This window comes from Lissotriton vulgaris, chromosome 1_1 (genome assembly GCF_964263255.1).
Source record: "Lissotriton vulgaris chromosome 1_1, aLisVul1.2, whole genome shotgun sequence".
NCBI lineage: Eukaryota > Metazoa > Chordata > Amphibia > Caudata > Salamandridae > Lissotriton > Lissotriton vulgaris.
Window position 1 is genome coordinate 815,557,020 of NC_141685.1, and position 18,286 is coordinate 815,575,305.

General features: G+C 45.9%; 1 protein-coding gene across 5 annotated transcripts in view; it reads left to right on the plus strand.

Annotated features, from left to right (window-relative positions):
• Nucleotides 1–18,286, plus strand: part of C1_1H1orf21 (chromosome 1_1 C1orf21 homolog) — a 404,852-nt gene that overhangs the window by 82,898 nt on the left and 303,668 nt on the right. Inside the window, exon 1 of one of the 5 annotated variants that reach the window (XM_086957087.1) lies at nt 15,496–15,788. The exons of 3 other annotated variants lie outside the window; for them this stretch is intronic. The gene's annotated coding sequence lies outside the window, so the exon portion shown is untranslated. Of the gene's footprint in view, nt 1–15,495; nt 15,789–18,286 lie in introns of those variants that run through there. One more of the 5 variants, XM_086957068.1, reaches the window with a different exon arrangement.

An 18,286-nucleotide genomic window follows, 5' to 3' on the forward strand; every position in this document is an offset into this window, starting at 1 on the left:
GAAAAGTAAATACCAAGCTCTCTCAGAAGGTAGAGCCTGACATTGGACCTCTGTCTTTAAACACACAGAAAATGTGACCAGATAAGACACAAAATTTAAAGGCCTGTTGTCATTATGAAGGACTCATGGACGAATACAAAGAGCGATGGTGAGCAAGCTTTGCTCCACATGACATATGAAGATAAGCTGGACCGCCAATAAAGCCAGAAATAGAAAGCCATAAAATGTGAGTTACAAACCATAAAGCCAATGGTAAGCAAAGGGTGAAACGCATTCAAAGGGAAGCTTTCAAGAATGCCCACAAGAAGTCTTTTCACAACTGGACAGCTGTGCTGTCTGGTGGGCTTTGACCTAAAAAGGAAAGACAAATAAATACCCATTTAGTGGCTGACTTGTACAAAGTGAAACCTAGATAAATTGTGGTTTGCCAGTTTAAATTGTGTGATCTTGGGCAAATATCTTATATCACCAACATTTTTTTATTTTTGTGTTTGAAAGCATTTTAAAATGTGAGTTCAGAATACCGAATTTTACAAAAACGTATTGCTTTTGATGTAATAGACTTTAACGGTGCTCTATATAATAACCTGAGCCGCGTTTTACGATATCTGTTTTGCTTCCTCTGTCACTAACTGTTCATGTTTAAAAACTTTCTCTTTTAATAAGTACTTCTCAGTGCTGTTCTATAATGCGATGTATTATTGTCAAAGTTTTCGTAGACTTATTAAAATGCACATTTTGGAATTTTGAAGGGAGATTATCATATTTTACGTGCCGAATGTTGTACAAAGCTAACCTGTTTAGTGGTCGGCTCGAGCATCTGCTCTAAGAGCCAAGGCTGACTCTTGACTCTGCTCTGGCTCGTCTCTACCTGTTAGTTTGTTGGTTGTCCCACCTCTAATTTTCATCCACTCTCTGGTCACAATGAATTACGGGGAATTTGGTATTAAATCCAAAATTTTCAGTAAGGCTGCTCTTATGGGCTACATTCGTCAAAATGTATATGTAAAACTTAAGTTATTTAATTAACTACTTGTGAATTGTGCTATTTGGACCAATTCATACAAGTGTTAGTGCAACAATATCTTTTAATGGTGGTGGATTCTAAATAACTGCACTTCACATGTAATTTTACCAAAGACAAGTTCACCAAAGAGATGTCTCCCGAAAACATCCTCAACAAAAAAAAACCTTGTATCTGCCTGAATTCCCCCCCCCCCCCCCCCTTAAATATGGTATGTACAGAGCTACTTTGCAAATATTATTTAGGTGTACCAGGTCCCACCAGCCATCCTAATGTGGCGGTGGGTCTTTGGTGGGTCCCCAGCGGATTTTCCGCATCCTCCGGGCGGCGGTGGCTTCTGCCGGCCCGGAGGATGCGGAAAATCCGCTATCCTAATAAGCCCCTAAGTTCCTTAAAACTGAGGATAGCAAACTTGGATGGTGCCCTGGGAGGGTCACTCTCCACAGGCGGAAGCCCGCTCGACTCTCCTGTGCCAGCCATTTGCTCTAGTGAGCTGTGGGTGTATGTACCTACCTACACTAAGTGTTTTCCTACTAAACCTCTCCAGGACTTGTAGTCAGGGTGTGCTAGGCCCTTTGCTCTACAACCACTAAGTTCAGTAGAACTAAGTATTCTAATCTTGTTTTATATGTACCTATAGGTACCTGTGTGATCTTTAAAATGATATTGCAAAGATTACAATTAGTATAACAACAACGTGGAGAAGTTATGGCTCAATGGTTAGAGCAGGCAGACCCTGAAGCAGAGGTCAGACCCGGGACCAGGGTTCAATTCCCGACATGGCAGGGTCTTGAGCTCAAATGTCCATGGACTCGATAATTCTCGCTTCGGTGCCTGACCTAATCATGGGGTCACACTCTGCAACTCTGGGCATTAAGCTTGCTTAATCTCCACAACGGCCCCCCGTGGCAGGATGCCTGGCTTTCACCTTGGGGATGCCCTGTAGGGGCTATCTCACAGGGAAAAGCCAGGACGGATTCCCAAGGCAAGCGCGGAGATACCCCTTCGGGGGTCGATTCAGGCGCTATATAAGAAACATAATAATAATAATAATAAGGTTTCATGCAGTCTGTTTAAAGATATTGCCAAATTTAGACAACTGAGCAAAGGCATTGAGCACAGAACCCCTATTGCAGGATTCTGCTCACTACCAAATTATTCCTTCATTAAATGACCTTAAGAAAATATAAAGTTGAGCATATACTGCAAAAGTACCACAATTAAATAGTCATGGCTGTGTTTACTTGACATCAAACAGACGCAAGTTGTTGGAAGGAACGATAGATTGGAATGCTACCCCAAGTGACTGTCAGTGGTTAGACTTAATACAAGTCTTCCTCATCACCTTTTATGTGTTTTTGCGTTTACTTGACATCAGGAGGTTGGATAGCACATTGCCAATTTTTTTATCTGATCCATGGTGTTTATTTTTTGTTTTTTTTAAAAACTTTTTTTATACATTTTTCTTTTTTCATCATGTTACAACATATGTTCTGTAAAACTGCATTGGGCACTCGTTTCTCAAGAAGATGCAGTTGAAGGAACTGTAAGATAAAAAATATTACAGTGTTAATTTTCACACATTTCTTTATAAAGTGGTTTTGTAAGATGTGAATAAGCCCATTGAAGGCTTTCTGTGTCACTTTGCAGCTATTTTTATTTCACCGGCAGGCTTACCTTTTTGTCAGAGAGGTAGCTGGTGTGTGCCCAGAGGGTTAGTGACTTCATTCACCATCAGATCATGGTGGAGTTTCTTTTGCTGGGCCCGAAAGGCCAAGAGCAGAAGAGGAGTGGTTCTTATGTGGCGGTGTTTATGGATTGGAAGGCAGCCCTGAAAAATACCTGCCCGTAGGTCGTTTTCGAAGGGAGGAAAGCTAGGCCGAACCCTGAGCTCAGGTCTAAAGGCATGGCAGAGATGGGAGCCCTACATCTTGAAGATTTCGCACAGGTCCTTGAAGCACATAAATGTGGGGGTCTATTTTAAAGGAGATTGGTCTCGGTCTCTGTGTCTCTTGTGCACAGCAGCCGGTAATTGATTCTCTGTTCTTCCAGGCACCGATGGAGATAGTGTGATACTTTTGTGGTTGACATTCTCTGGTTCGAGAAGAGTCCCTTCAAGCGTATCTGTATCCATCGGCATTATTGTACCTCCATTTTAGTGTTGTACATTTAGATGATGCTGCAGTGGTTTTGAGGGGAATCCACGAGAGTTCCAATGAGATCACCAGGTGGTTAGTTTGTGGTACCATAAAGACTTTCATCATCATGAGTTTAGTCTTGAGTTCTTTATTTACAGTCCACGAATTGATGAAGAGTCCAGTTATTAGTAAGCAATAAACTCAAAATGTTTAGTATGGAAAATGTAACAAAAAATTATAAAAACCACCCAATAATACGATATTACCCAAAAGAGGGGTAACAAGGGAAGATCGAGGATTATAAGCATAAGACCCACTTGCTGAACTCCAAGTTTCCAAATACAGGTGTTTCCAAGCAGGAAGCGACTGTGCACTCCAAGGAAGCCAAAAGGCTCTCTAGTCTTAAAGTTAACCTGCAGCTTTCTTAATTACATCCCCTAGCCAAGAATGTGTGCTTTACTTGAATGTACAAAATGTTACCTTTAGCAATAGTTGTCCCCTTTGTGCTGTTCCTGGTAAGTATATTAAGTGAAGCTTACACTGCTGCACATTGTATTGTACCTGCTCCGTGTTTCGTGGAAGCATGCAGATGTGATGCCTTTGCTTTACCTGTTTGTGAGTGCATTGCACTAACCTTCAGGCCCTCTCTTCTGTGAGTGATTATTTCAGCCTCCAGGCTTTCGCAAGAGTAAAATAATCCTCTCTGTTAACTTGTTTTATGTAGCGTTTCATACTCCACGTCTGCCGTTTCTAAGCTCTATAAATATCTGAGGTTACAATTACTCAGTCTTTGGTACTCCTTGTACCTAGCCCTGAAGGGTGGATGGTTAGTCGACCTTATTCGGATTAGAACTTGTGACTTGCATATCACCAACAGTGAGCACTCCTCACTCCTATTGGCTTAATTACCACCCTAGCAAAATAATATTTTACTTTGGACAGTGAAATGCTTCTAGTCTCCCGCATTTGACCCATGGACAGTAGCGGCTGCTACCGAACAGAGGTGGTGGGCGAGGGAGGGGGTGGCAGTTGGCCTCTTCTTCCTTCGCCCTCCTTCTGCAGGAAGCACACAGCCTCCCAGAATCCCCTGACCAATCACAGCGCTGCCTTAGCAGCGTTGTGATTGATCTGAGCACACTGTGGTTTGGTGCTCAGACAGGGGCTGGCAGGCTGTGCATGTGCTCCACGCAGGCTGTAATACAGCCTGCTTGGAGAACATGCAGAGAGTGCACATAATGCTTTGGCTTGCCGGAGACGGCTGGCCAAACAATCATGCGCACTTTAGGTGCAGCCACCACTCCTCCCCCTGTGACTCAGGGAGCCAAGCCCCCCCCCCCCCACCCCCGGCTTCAGCTGCAAGCTGAATACAGAAAACTAATTTTATAATTTGTATTTGTATTTTTTTGTATTCAGCTTTCAGTTCAAGCAGTGGGGCGATGCTCCTCCGCCTTAACGGAGGAGCCACCACCGCCCTCGGATCCAGCCTAAATTTTCTGTATGTAAATCATTTCTTTTTTGGTTCCAGCTTAAATCGATCTTGTGTTTAAGATCAAGATCCACTGATACTTTCCGTAGAGGTCACAGGTAAGTACAACACCTACCACTGTGTTCCCTTTTTTAATCTGTGCGGCAAAGGACAGTGTAGCGTAGAGTGAGATATGAAGATCTTTACGGTGTGCTCTGTTGGCAGGACGATTCCTTCTTTTTGCAGCCATTGGCACCGTGCAGGGTACCCTCCAGAATCCCCTTGCCTCAAACCCTCCTTTTTGACCTACCCATCATCCAAAGTAGATTTCTCTAAGGCCGTTGGTGATATTCTAGTAGCTCTCTTTCCACTCTACATATATCTGTTGTGTATGGCACTTGAAAAGTTTAAACCAAGCTAACCAGCATTGGCAAAGCCAATAGGTTTTGCCTATGTGAGTTATTAGCTATGTTGTACACCACTGCTGGCCATGTCAAAGCATTTTTTTATTGCTAGTGTGAGGGAGGATGGAGCGTGAGGCGACATGGGGGAAGGGCAGTACGGAGGGTGGGTAGAGGGGAAAGGGCAAAGAAATGAACAGCGGGGTCTGTAGGCAACACGGACAATGGGAGGTGACATGGGGGAAAGGCAGCACAACTAAAGGGAGGAAGGGGGAGGGTGAGCCAACATGGACAATAGGAGGGAAGGTTGGGACAGGGTAACACTGACAACAGGAGGGAGGGTGGGGAATGGAAGACGGACAATGGGACAGAGTGTGGGTTTCAGGGCAACACGGACAATAGGAGGGATGGTAGTGTAAAGGCAAAACATACAATCCGAGAGCGGGTGGGGACAAGGCAACATGGATAACACAGGGGAGGATTGTGGCAAAGCACCACGGATAACACAGGGGAGGGTTGTGGCAAAGCACCACGGATAACACAGGGGAGGGTTGTGGCAAAGCACCACGGATAACACAGGGGAGGGTTGTGGCAAAGCACCACGGATAACGAGGGGGAGGGTGGAGTCAAGGCAACTCGGATAACTAGGGAGAGGGTGGGGTCAAGGCAACGCGGACAACTGGCGGAGGGACGACCAGTGGTGCAAGCCAACACAGACAGGGGAAGAACATTGAGGGTTGAGAAGTACATGAGGGAACCAGCTGAAAATGACTCATTCTATTAGATTACTTAAACACAAAAAAAAAAGTAGTGGCTAAAAAAATGAGCAGTAGAAGGACACACGTAAACTGCCCATGGTCCAGTGGAGGGACAAATATGACGAGGAAGGAAGCCTACGGCAGCTGATCAATCGGATCCAAGCAAATGAGATTCACAACAAAGCCAACCAATGGTGAGCAATGGGCAGTCTCTAGACTCACTGATGGAAAACAAAAGCTCTTGAAGAGACAGCACATGCGCTATTGAGGCGAGACCTAAAAAAAACAAGTGTTTGCTGCACATTGTAGGAAGGGCTTTGTTTGTGGCTGTGTTCACAGGTGTTGGACTCTGGATTTTTTTTTTCGTGGACTGGGACAATTTTTTCATCAGATTTTGACTGAACTAGAGGGATAGAGGCAGAAAAAGAAGAAAGGGAGAAATGAAAAGAAAGATGGGGAAAACTGTGACAAAGGGACAAAGTAGGGATGGAAACTTGCAAACATGAGACAGGAAATAGTGGGTGTAAGGGAAAAACAGTATGAGGTCGAATCCAGAAAAGGCAGCATTGGTGTTTGGCAGCCCTAGCATGGTAATTCTCTTACAAGGAGTTAAATGGCGAAGCCCAGAAAAGGTGGGGTATTCAAAAAGCAAGAGTAGTTGGTGTCAACATTGCGTTTACTCTTCACCATTAGTCTTCTATCTGCTGGCCTTCCTCCTCCTTTGCCTGCCTGAATCTCAAAGTCGTCATAATCACAGTTGCAATGATATGAATAAGGCTCACGGATGTCTTTACAGGCCTCGAAAAATGTACTCACCCACTCTCTATGGCTAGCCAGATTTTATTAGGTCGAGCTATTTGTAGGACCTGATCTGTTCTGGCAAATGAACTTATGCTGGAATGAAACAGATGTTCTGTTCATTCAGAAAGTGAATGAGCAATAAAGATGGCTTTAAATCTTGTTTTTATCTTGACACATTTGCTGTCTGTTCAAGAACAGAGGTCCAATGTCCGTTTTTCTTTTTATTAATTGCCTCTTATCCTTGGAAATGTTTACTTTTCTTTCCCTTACAACAGAGGGTTTTGTCGAGTGAGCTGTCTGACCATCATTATAAAACAAAAGACTGTGAAATGTTTTTTTTTCTTCTAAAAAACACATTCCATTAGCTTCTAAATGAGTAGTACAAATATTTCAAAACCTATCCGAAATTACGAAAGCAAATTTTTTGTAAGTTATAAATGTGATGCAAACAAATATTTAAATAGAAAAAACAAATCCGGACACTCTACTTGGTGATGTGCAAATGTCAAATATTTGCAGAAACTCTATTTCCAAACAATATTGATTGTATGCTATGTAGTTTTATCAGTAAAAATGCAAGTCAGTGGGAACTTTTGTGGCCGTTTCAATAGAAAAACTGCAAATTACAAATGACCGTGTGCTACTACTTCATGCTTTAGTTATGTTTTTATTAAAAGGATAGTTTTTAAATATGATTTGAGAAACATTCCTGAACCAGCCCTGATGGCGATATTGTTAATTACCTAAGAGGCCAGTCAGGGGCCATTTGTATATGTGGCTAGATTTGTATATAGCAAAAGTTTAGTCTATTAAATCAAACAAAAGAGTTTTTAGGTTTTGCTTACGCAGTGCTTGCGCTGTCTCTTCAAGACCTGTTGTATTCAGGATCTGTTGAACAAAGAAGGCTTGGGTCCTTGATGAGCATTGCCGAGTCTGACCGCTTCTGACAGAAGAGAGAAGACATGAAAAGAAAAAAGTTGTTAAATAACAGAGACTAGTTCATTGTAAATAAATCCCAGTACCGCACAACGGACCAAGATACGCCTAAAAAGAATTAATCGCTGCTGTTAATCAATTTCCTGGTTCCTCTACAACAAACTCTCAAGACCAAGTACCGAGGAGAACCCCCCCAGTAGGATGGGGTTCGAAACACGTTGATTCTTATGGGATAAGACATATTGGGTGTGCCACGAGGGAATAGGTGCAAGAGGAGCAGGGAGGCCATCTTCTAATATACAGATGGTTAATTGATAAGCCACTAAAGGAGGACTTCCACTATAAGCAGCGCTGGTATTAAGACATACAGTCACATGCGGAATCCAGGCCTTGTCCCTTTATTAGTTCTCTTGTGAAACAATACAGACCTCGGTGGCTCCCTTGCACATACGTACATTGAGTACACCCGAAAAATTTTAAGGTTTGCTAACAAGAGGATTTTTTCTCCGTTCATTTGATGGGACTAAGTTTATGAAATTCAAGAAGAGAGCTTCAAATTATCACGAAGCCTCTAATAAAAACCAATTGATGAGAGAAAACTGTCCTGATGAAGGTGTAAACCAAAAACCGAAACGCTGCGTCGACAACCTGTTTTTTTTCTGTTTTAATATGTCTATGTGTATTGACACATTTTTAACTTAATTGTATTTTATGGTACTTCTGTGCAGAATTATGTATTGTATTAAATACATTGGGAAAAAAAGTTATGATCTAACTATACTGATTGAAATATTATTTCTTGATTATGATAATGCAATGTTTTTTGTGGCATTAGTGGTTTCCTTAGTGCTCAGTGGATGTGCATATATGTTCCTTTTCAGTAACCACAATTGGTGGGTAGTATTGGAGGGACTTGCTTGTTTGTTTACGAGGGAATATCCTACATCTCTTATTTCTTTTTTTTTTTTTTTCTCCCCGCAAGGACAACACCCCTTGAAAGTACCATTCCCAAAGCATTAGACACAGGCATGACAGTAGGCACAAGCCTCTCTCAAAGAACTTCCAGTGTCCGCCCAGTGTATATTTCAAATAAGGACTTATCACTTGTTTTTTAGGTTACAACTAGTATTAGTTCATATGCACATTGTATTGTTTGTGTATTGCATTCCATTATAAGTTGTTTATGTATGATTTTTTTGTAAGTATGAAAATGTAATTTCACGAAGAAAGTGTTGCACGACAAGATGACGTGAAAATAATGGTTGATTCTTGTTCTCAAAAAATTACAAAAGAAAAATGAAATAAATCCCTTGGGCTTTGGAGTTCAAGTCTAAGGTCATATTGAATTAATTTATCATAAAGGTACTATCTGGACATCTTGCATGTTATATAGTATTCAGGATCTGGGCATGAAGCTCCGCCCCCATTAGGCCCATCTTTTTAATTGGCTCCTGTCACTGTCTGTTGTAAATGGTGGCTTTTCATTGGTCAATAGGTTTAGTAGTTTCTCCTTAGTACCTCATTTTCTCTTCTTTTAACCTCCCATGAGGACACCCTCTGTTACATGTGTTGTTACTCAGTACTTTTTAATTACAGCCTTGGAGCACTATTTTCTTAAATAGCTTTGTCCTGCCTGCAACAGGCAGGACATGCTCTCCCACAATGCTTTTTTTATTTGTGCAGCTTGACACACCTTGACTGGAATAGTGGTGGCCGCACATTTCTTTTGGTTAGTTGCGATTTCTGAAGCACCTGCATTACTTTTTTTTCCTTTTTTATTTATTTTTGGTTACAGTGGTAGCACCCCGCGCTTTAGCTTTAAACATCATAGGCTAAAGTTTGGGTGCCCCGATTGCCACAAAAGTAATGAAATAGCCGCCAACTTTTTGTTCTATTTCTTTACTTTTGAAACAATCGTGGCACCCACGCTTTAACTTAAGATGTTTGAAGCTAAAGCGCAAGTGCCGCGATTGATTTGCAGTGCAGTAGGTCTTGCATTACTGAAAGCTTGAGCTATTGATGTTTCATTATTATTAGTAACACCAATAACTCAAACGTTCAGCAGTGCAAGACCTATAGCATATCAAATGCTAGTTTTTATAGCAGACATGTTGAACCCGCGTATTTGAAGGTGCTCTCATATGTGATGATGAAGAAAATGGTGTCTCAGTGAATTAAAGTATGTGCCCAACATCACTTAAATTGAAATCAGTTTATGGGTCAAGAGCATTATAATTAGGTTGAGTAGATTATTTAAGTCACTAGACCTGCAGGTCTAGTTACATTGTTCTGATTTTTCGAGGCCTGCTCGATTTTTAGGTCTCGCCTTTACCATTCCGCAGGAATGGGAAATGGGGAGAATTCAAGTCGGCAAAATCCTCTTCAAACCAAGGGCTTTCAGCCCCGAGGTTTTCTTGCAGTTCACGTGAATCACGTGAGCAAACATGCACGCGCATTCACGGCCAGGGCTTCTCCTCCCCTAGCAGCACTCCTCCCACACCAGCAACTCCCCCCTCCCACACCAGCACCTCCCCTCTCTCTCCCCGCAAACACAGCCTTGCCGTAGCAGCACTCCTCCCACACCAGCACCTCCCCCTCCCACACCAGCACCTCCCCTCTCTCTCCCCGCAAACACAGCCTTGCCCTAGCAGCACTCCTCCCACACCAGCACCTCCCCCCTCCCACACCAGCACCTCCCCTCTCTCTCCCCGCAAACACAGCCTTGTTTTCATTCTGTGCAGTGCAGCACCATCGTTGACCCGATTTTGTAAATTAAGATGCTTTGCCAACACATGCTTGTTATCACACTTAAGGTAAATCTATTATTTTTTCAAACGCTTTGTGAAGTGTGTGTACAAGCTTTGTTTATGGTAGGCACGGGAGAGCCAATGCAGCAACTGGAACCCAGTTCCAGTTTGGTAGCTTTGGATGTTTCGCCACTTCTTCCCTATTGAGAACTGAAGGAGAGTTCATTTGTTTTTGCGCTGCGTTCCTCATGCACGTCTCGCCACCTGCGCTGCTCTCTTTTACCTGCCTCTTTCCTGTTGCGTTGAATTGTGCGCTTCCCCAACTGCCTACCCTGCTCCCGCGCCCTTCATGTTGCTTTCACGTCCCTCCGGCCCTCTCCACGTTGATTTCGTATCCATTCCCCCACCCAACCCCATATTGCTCTCACATTCAATGGTGTTGCCTCTGCACCGCCAAACCTCTGCCTTGTTTATGTTAATGCCGTACAACTAATTGTAACTGACTTCCGTTCCTACTGAACCAGGCTGTAAGACTGGTGTTTCTGGCAGTGGGAATACAGATTTTTTAAAACAGATGTCTGTTTGGAAGTCTGCTTAGTTCGCCTAACTCTGTCATGGCCGCGCATAGCACAAGGCTCCGCCCAGAAGGTATAGTATTACTGACAGTGGCAGCATAGGTTGTAGGCTGTAATGCTGTCTTGCAGCAACAGATAGCTGGCTACTCATACTTTCAAGAAGCAGAGCACGCAAATCACACGGAATTCAGGCAAAGGGCAAAAGCTGGACGGGCTACAGCACCAGCACAAACCCCCTTCCGACACCACCCTTCCTTTAAAACTCGAGGACACAGGAGCAGCCTCATCACCCACTGGAACAAGCAGGAACACCCCGCCCCATGGTTCCACCCGTTGTCACACCTAGTGAGTCTGTGCCATCGGCTGCAGATGTCTTTGTTTGCACCCTTTCAAATTCATTTGGGAAACAGCTTTTAGGCGTAATATTTGTGTAGGTAAAAAATTAGATTGGCTGCTCAGCTGAAGCATTCTTTGCCCATGAATTTGCCAAGCCCCTCAAACTGTTCATCACAGAGCAGCTTAATCACAATATGTTGATGCCGATAATGTGAATATAGATCAAGTAGTTATCATGGCAAGCACAGTGCCTAATGCAGGGTTTGCTGCAGTGTGCTAAGTTCCTGACTGGCAGAGCGTCGGCACAGTAAGCTATCCCATCAGTGAGCAGCAATGAGATTAGAGCAGGGAACTTTTCTCTCTTGATTTGACGATTGGATGACATTGAGCTGTTTGAGTTCCCCGTCCATGCTGCTGCAGTACAAATCTGGGTTAGTACTTTACTTGGAGCATGCCTAAAATAATTGGCAGAACCACTAGACCCCAAAGGCAACGCCACTCACACACGCAACGCCACTCACACACGCAACGCCACTCACACACGCAACGCCACTCACACACGCAACGCCACTCACACACGCAACGCCACTCACACCCACGCAGTGCCACTTTCAGACACACAACGCCACTCACACCCACGCAGTGCCACTTTCAGACACACAACGCCACTCACACCCACGCAGTGCCACTTTCAGACACACAACGCCACTCACACCCACGCAAGCCCACTCTCACACACGCAACGCCACTCACACCCACGCAAGCCCACTCTCACACACGCAACGCCACTCACACACGCAACGCCACTCACACACGCAACGCCTCTCACACACGCAACGCCACTCACACACACACGCAACGCCACTCACACACACACGCAACGCCACTCACACATGCAACGCCACTCACACATGCAACGCCACTCACACACGCAACACCACTCACACACGCAACGCCACTCACACCCGCAACGCCACTCTCACCCGCAACGCCACTCTCACCCGCAACGCCACTCTCACCCGCAACGCCACTCTCACCCGCAACGCCACTCTCACCCGCAACGCCACTCTCACCCGCAACGCCACTCTCACCCGCAACGCCTCTCACCCACGCACCGCCTCTCACCCACGCACCGCCTCTCACCCACGCACCGCCACTCACACACGCACCGCCACTCACACACGCACCGCCACTCACACACGCACCGCCACTCACACACGCACCGCCACTCACACACGCACCGCCACTCACACACGCACCGCCACTCACACACGCGCAAATCCACTCACACACGCACCGCCACTCACACACGCAACGCCACTCACACACGCACCGCCACTCACACACGTGCAAATCCACTCACACCCACGCAGTGCCACTCACACACGCAGCGACACTCACACACGCACCGCCACTCACACACGCGCAAATCCACTCACACCCACGCAGTGCCACTTTTACCCACACAGCACCACTTTTACCCACTCAGACACACAACGCCACTCACACCCACACAGTGCCACTTTTACCCACACAGCACCACTTTTACCCACACGCACCGCCACTCACACACACAACGCCATTCACACACGCAACGCCATTCACACACGCAACGCCACTCACACATGCAACGCCACTCACACATGCAACGCCACTCACATACGCAACGCCACTCACACCCACGCAGTGCCACTTTCAGACACACAACGCCACTCACACCCACGCATTGCCACTTTCAGACACACAACGTCACTCACACCCACGCAATCCCACTCTCACACATGCAACGCCACTCACACACGCAACGCCACTCACACACGCAACGCCACTCACACACGCAACGCCACTCACACACGCAACGCCACTCACACACGCAACGCCACTCACACACGCAACGCCACTCACACACGCAACGCCACTCACACACGCAACGCCACTCACACACGCAACGCCACTCACACACGCAACGCCACTCACACACGCAACGCCACTCACACACGCAACGCCACTCACACACGCAACGCCACTCACACACGCAACGCCACTCACACACGCAACGCCACTCACACACGCAACGCCACTCACACACGCAACGCCACTCACACACGCAACGCCACTCACACACGCAACGCCACTCACACACGCAACGCCACTCACACACGCAACGCCACTCACACACGCAACGCCACTCACACACGCAACGCCACTCACACACGCAACGCCACTCACACACGCAACGCCACTCAGACACACACGCAACGCCACTCAGACACACACGCAACGCCACTCAGACACACACGCAACGCCACTCAGACACACACGCAACGCCACTCAGACACACACGCAACGCCACTCTCACCCGCAACGCCACTCTCACCCGCAACGCCACTCTCACCCGCAACGCCACTCTCACCCGCAACGCCACTCTCACCCGCAACGCCACTCTCACCCACGCAATGCCTCTCACCCACGCAATGCCTCTCACCCACGCAATGCCTCTCACCCATGCAATGCCTCTCACACATGCAATGCCTCTCACACACGCACCGCCACTCACACACGCGCAAATCCACTCACACCCACGCAGTGCCACTTTTACCCACACAGCACCACTTTTACCCACTCAGACACCCACGCAAGCCCACTCTCACCCACGCAAGCCCACTCTCACCCACGCAACACCACTCACACACGCAACGCCACTCACACACGCAACGCCACTCACACACGCAACGCCACTCACACACGCAAATCCACTCACACCCACGCAGTGCCACTTTTACCCACACTGCACCACTTTTACCCACTCAGACACACAACGCCACTCACACCCACGCAAGCCCACTCTCACACGCAACGCCACTCTCACCCACGCAACGCCACTCTCACCCACGCAACGCCACTCACCCACGCAACGCCACTCACCCACGCAACGCCACTCACCCACGCAACGCCACTCACCCACGCAACGCCACTCACCCACGCAACGCCACTCACCCACGCAACGCCACTCACCCACGCAACGCCACTCACCCACGCAACCGCCACTCACCCACGCAACCGCCACTCACCCACGCAACAACACTCACACATGCAACGCCACTCACCCACGCAACGCAACTCACTCAAAGCCACTCACACACACGCAGTGCCACTTTCATCCGCACTGTGCAGTGCATAATAGGTCTCGCAGTAGGAAAGTTGGAGCTATTGGTTTTGAAAATGACAAAGCCCTTTATGTTTTTAAAATGAAAACAAAAATAAAAGGCATTGTTATTTGCAATTGTAATAGCTCCAACTTTCCTACTGCAAGACCTATTGGCAACGCCAGTGCTTGTTAATGTATGTACCTCAAAAGGGCCCGTTTGGTACCCTACAGTCTAACTTCCACACATCTGACCTAGGGCATGGAATTTCCTCGTCTTTTCATATTTGAGTCGGGTTCTAAGCTTCTGCAAAAGTTGTTTTAAAATGGAAATTCGAAGGAGCCCATCCATGCCTGTTCTTCTGTACCCCGAAACATCAATGCACGTACAGCCCTGGTATATATTTGGAGAGCATGCGAAACAGAAAGAATATTCACTTTTAACTCTATTACTCAAGCAGAAATAATAGTCCTTTTTTTTTCTTTAAACATCATTACTAGAGAGGTATGGTTTCTTTGTTAGAATGTCTGTTGCGCATTTGAAATGTATTCCTTATTTTTAGTATTTTCATAATCTATTTCCTCCAATTTTTGTTATCTTGTGCATGACTCTTTCTGTGCTTGGTGTGGAGTAATTAGTTTTGCCTCATTCTGTGTAATGCATGTAGTACAAAAGGTGCAGAGTTATTTGCCTTGTATGTTTGCAGCAGTGAAAAATGTATGTACTATGATTCCAAGTATCAGAGAGAGAGGTGAAGAGGGGTCCTAACGCAGAGAAAGCGAAAGTGCGTGACAGATGGAGGGATGGAGGGAGAGGGACGCATGAGGGAGAAAGTGAGAGATCTAAGAATTGAGGGAAATAAAAATTCAAAGGGGGTGGGAGCAAATGACCGATAAAAGAGGGTGAGATTGTGGCATCCTATCGACGAGGCAGGAATTGGCAGACTCGAATTCCGGTTTTATTATATTGTTTTTAACCAAAATTCCTGAACAAGACTGTCTTTTGAAACTGTACAGAGGCGGGGAGTCTGCGTGTTTACTGGTCCAGAGGGGCGGGGCCAGAAGCCGCAGCTGCCCCTGCTCCCAGGGTGAGGAATGCGCCGCACAGCTGTCTGCAGGCCCTGCTTTAAAGCGTCCAGAACAGCTGCTTTCAGATCTCACTGTCACACGTGGGAAGAGGGGGGAAACCGACGCGCTGACGTGCGCGTCTGTCCTCCTTCCAGTTCCTGGGAGAAGCATTTCCAGCTTCCGGAGAACGCATCTTCCCTCATTTGCTTTTAGGTTTTTAGAATGGGTGCTAATTCCTGAGTTTTTGGGGCTGTGTTTAATGCTTAAAAGCTGTGGCACGTGCAAGAAGTGGGACTGTTCTCTTCCGCTGTTTTAGCCCCTGACGTTTGCAAGATCGGCTTGATTTGAACCGAAAAGCAAAGGAATCGAGAGGAGAGCAGCATCGGGATCTCCGGTGAGTTGACCAATAAACAAAAGCAACTTTTCGCTCCGCCGCCCTCTCCGGGAAGCAGTAGTACACGCACCCCTCCTCCCCCGTGTAGGGATCTACTAGCCGTGTGCCCGTCCCCCTGCCTCCCCCTTTTATTTTTTTTTAATTTTTTTATTCAATGCTTGGAATTCAAAACTGAAGGCTTTGTCTATCCATTAAATGTATGCGCGCGCACTAAAGCCAGACAGAGGTTTGCGCCTTTTTAGAGGTGCTTGACGGCCCTTTTCTGATAGGTTGCACTGGTCTCCGGGAACTCCGTGGAATCTCCCAAATTGGCGCACTTTAATTTGACATGCCTTTTAGCGCTTCAAATACCCCTGAAATGGAAGAGTCCCAGACATTTTGAAATGTACTCTCCTCTGCGTGGCAATTTCCTCTTTAGACCACTCACTGCGCCAAGACGCTACATTAGTGGGCGATTGGCGCTGTATAGAAACCCGTAAGAGTAATGAATGTTCATCTATTTCACTGTATTATAATATTACATGCACGTGTGTGCGCGCTCTTTGAATAGCGTACATCTGCCATGACTATGGCCTCTTGGCGCCTTTGACAGTCTGCACTGTCCACTGACACAAAGCTGTGTGCGTATAATAGATCATAATACAGTGAGGTAGCTTTGAATAAAACCCCGCAATCGCATAAGTGTACAGTACAGTTGTTGAGTTTTATTCAAAGCTATTTCACAAAAAGCAAAAACCTTGTTGTAACAGAAATTTACTCGGGTAGCCCCAAATCGCCAAAGATGATTTGCCGCTTTTGGAAAACCATGCAAAAATGCATCATGTTTTCAGCTGTAATTCGTGTGTTCATAAATGCCTTCTTGATGCCTTACTTAGAGGGAATTGGGCCGAGAGTGTAAAAGACCAGGTTGGCTCTACATAAACTGTAGTAATGAAGTGAGTTCGTTTACAATAAATCGGGTAATAGCAGTCGCCAAGTGCCCCAGGGAGGGGGTGCAGGGTGTGCGGCAGTTAGCTTGCTGACCCGTAACGCATGCTCTTCGACTTACCATGACATCACAGGAAGAGGCATCATAGGAAGTGACTTCATTGGAAGGGTCACCGTTGTGGCGCTCAGGAAGCAGCTTGAAAGATAGAAAAGGAGTGGTTAAAGATTTGGCCCACATTGGAAAAGTTGTCACAACTGTCAGACTCTGCTAGTAGCCCACGTCTAAAATACGCATCAGTGCAAGCAGCGAGTGCAATGTAAGACTATGACATAAATAACGCAAGATCCAGACAAAGATACTGAGCATGGTGTACACTGAGGTCAAATAGTTCGCACAGGATCAAACATTTAGCAAAGGAAGGAAGCAGAGATTTGAACCTATGCTTTTCACTCTGTCTGCAGAGGCATGCAAGCACGTTTATCTCATCCTGTTTCTAGTTTCACAGGAAAAGGTAATAATTGGTTGTCCTTTCCTCACAAGAGTCCTACAATAAATAAGTGTGGGACTACTTGGCATATACAGTAAACTCACCAAAAGTGATGTATTAAAAAGAATTACTCGCTCCGCTCTAATCGCGGAGGGTCTGCTTTTTCCAGTTTCTGGCAATGTACTTGTCTGTATACACATAGTGAACATTCTGTTGAGTGAACTCGACATGGTATGTATGTGTATATATATATATATATATATATTGGAAACTCCAGTGAATGTTTGAATAAAGCCCACTGGGTTAGCATTCCGTGCTTCAGTCTGTGTCTTTCGCAGGTCTGTGGTACACATATTGTCAGTCAACTCATCCTTTTAAGGTAAATGCGATTAGATTATAACTGGCAATAGATTGAAGCATGCTGTTCAACATTCTGTGATATTGATAACAATGTTACACATTATTAGGATTGCCATTGTATCCCGTTCCGTTTTTTCTTACTGGGAAAAATGCAGGTGCTTGGAAGATTTCCTGACGCGCAGGAGGAGCCTGTAAAAGTTTGGTGGACAGGAGAAAAGGTAGTCACATTTCATGCATGGCATAACATGACTGACTCACCAGTCATACCATTCTTTTTACAGAGCTGTGTCTGCCACTGGGCACCTTTTCACCCATTTGTCTGTCCTTTAAGAAGTGAGGCTAATGTGCAACTGTTTGTTCCCCAGCTCCACTAGCCTATTGGAGGCAAACCTAGGAGGTGACTGACACGCCCCCTCCTAACATGTCAGTAATCCATTCTGACTTCTTCCTGGCTTTCAAAGTTTCCTGGGCTGTGTGAGAAGTTGGCCCGATATGCAGCGTTCGCTATTCTAGCGACCGCTATGTATCGTTCCAACGACCCTTATGGTGTTTGGTTGTAAGTCAACCTATAGACCAGCTATCCTAGTAGCGTGGATACGAGCAGTCTAAGGCTAAAGACTCGAGAGGGCGTGTTAAGCCAGCTGTTATACCATCACATACCCCTTGAACACCAAGTGAAAGGACACCACACAAGTGTTATGAAAATAAACAGTATATTTATTA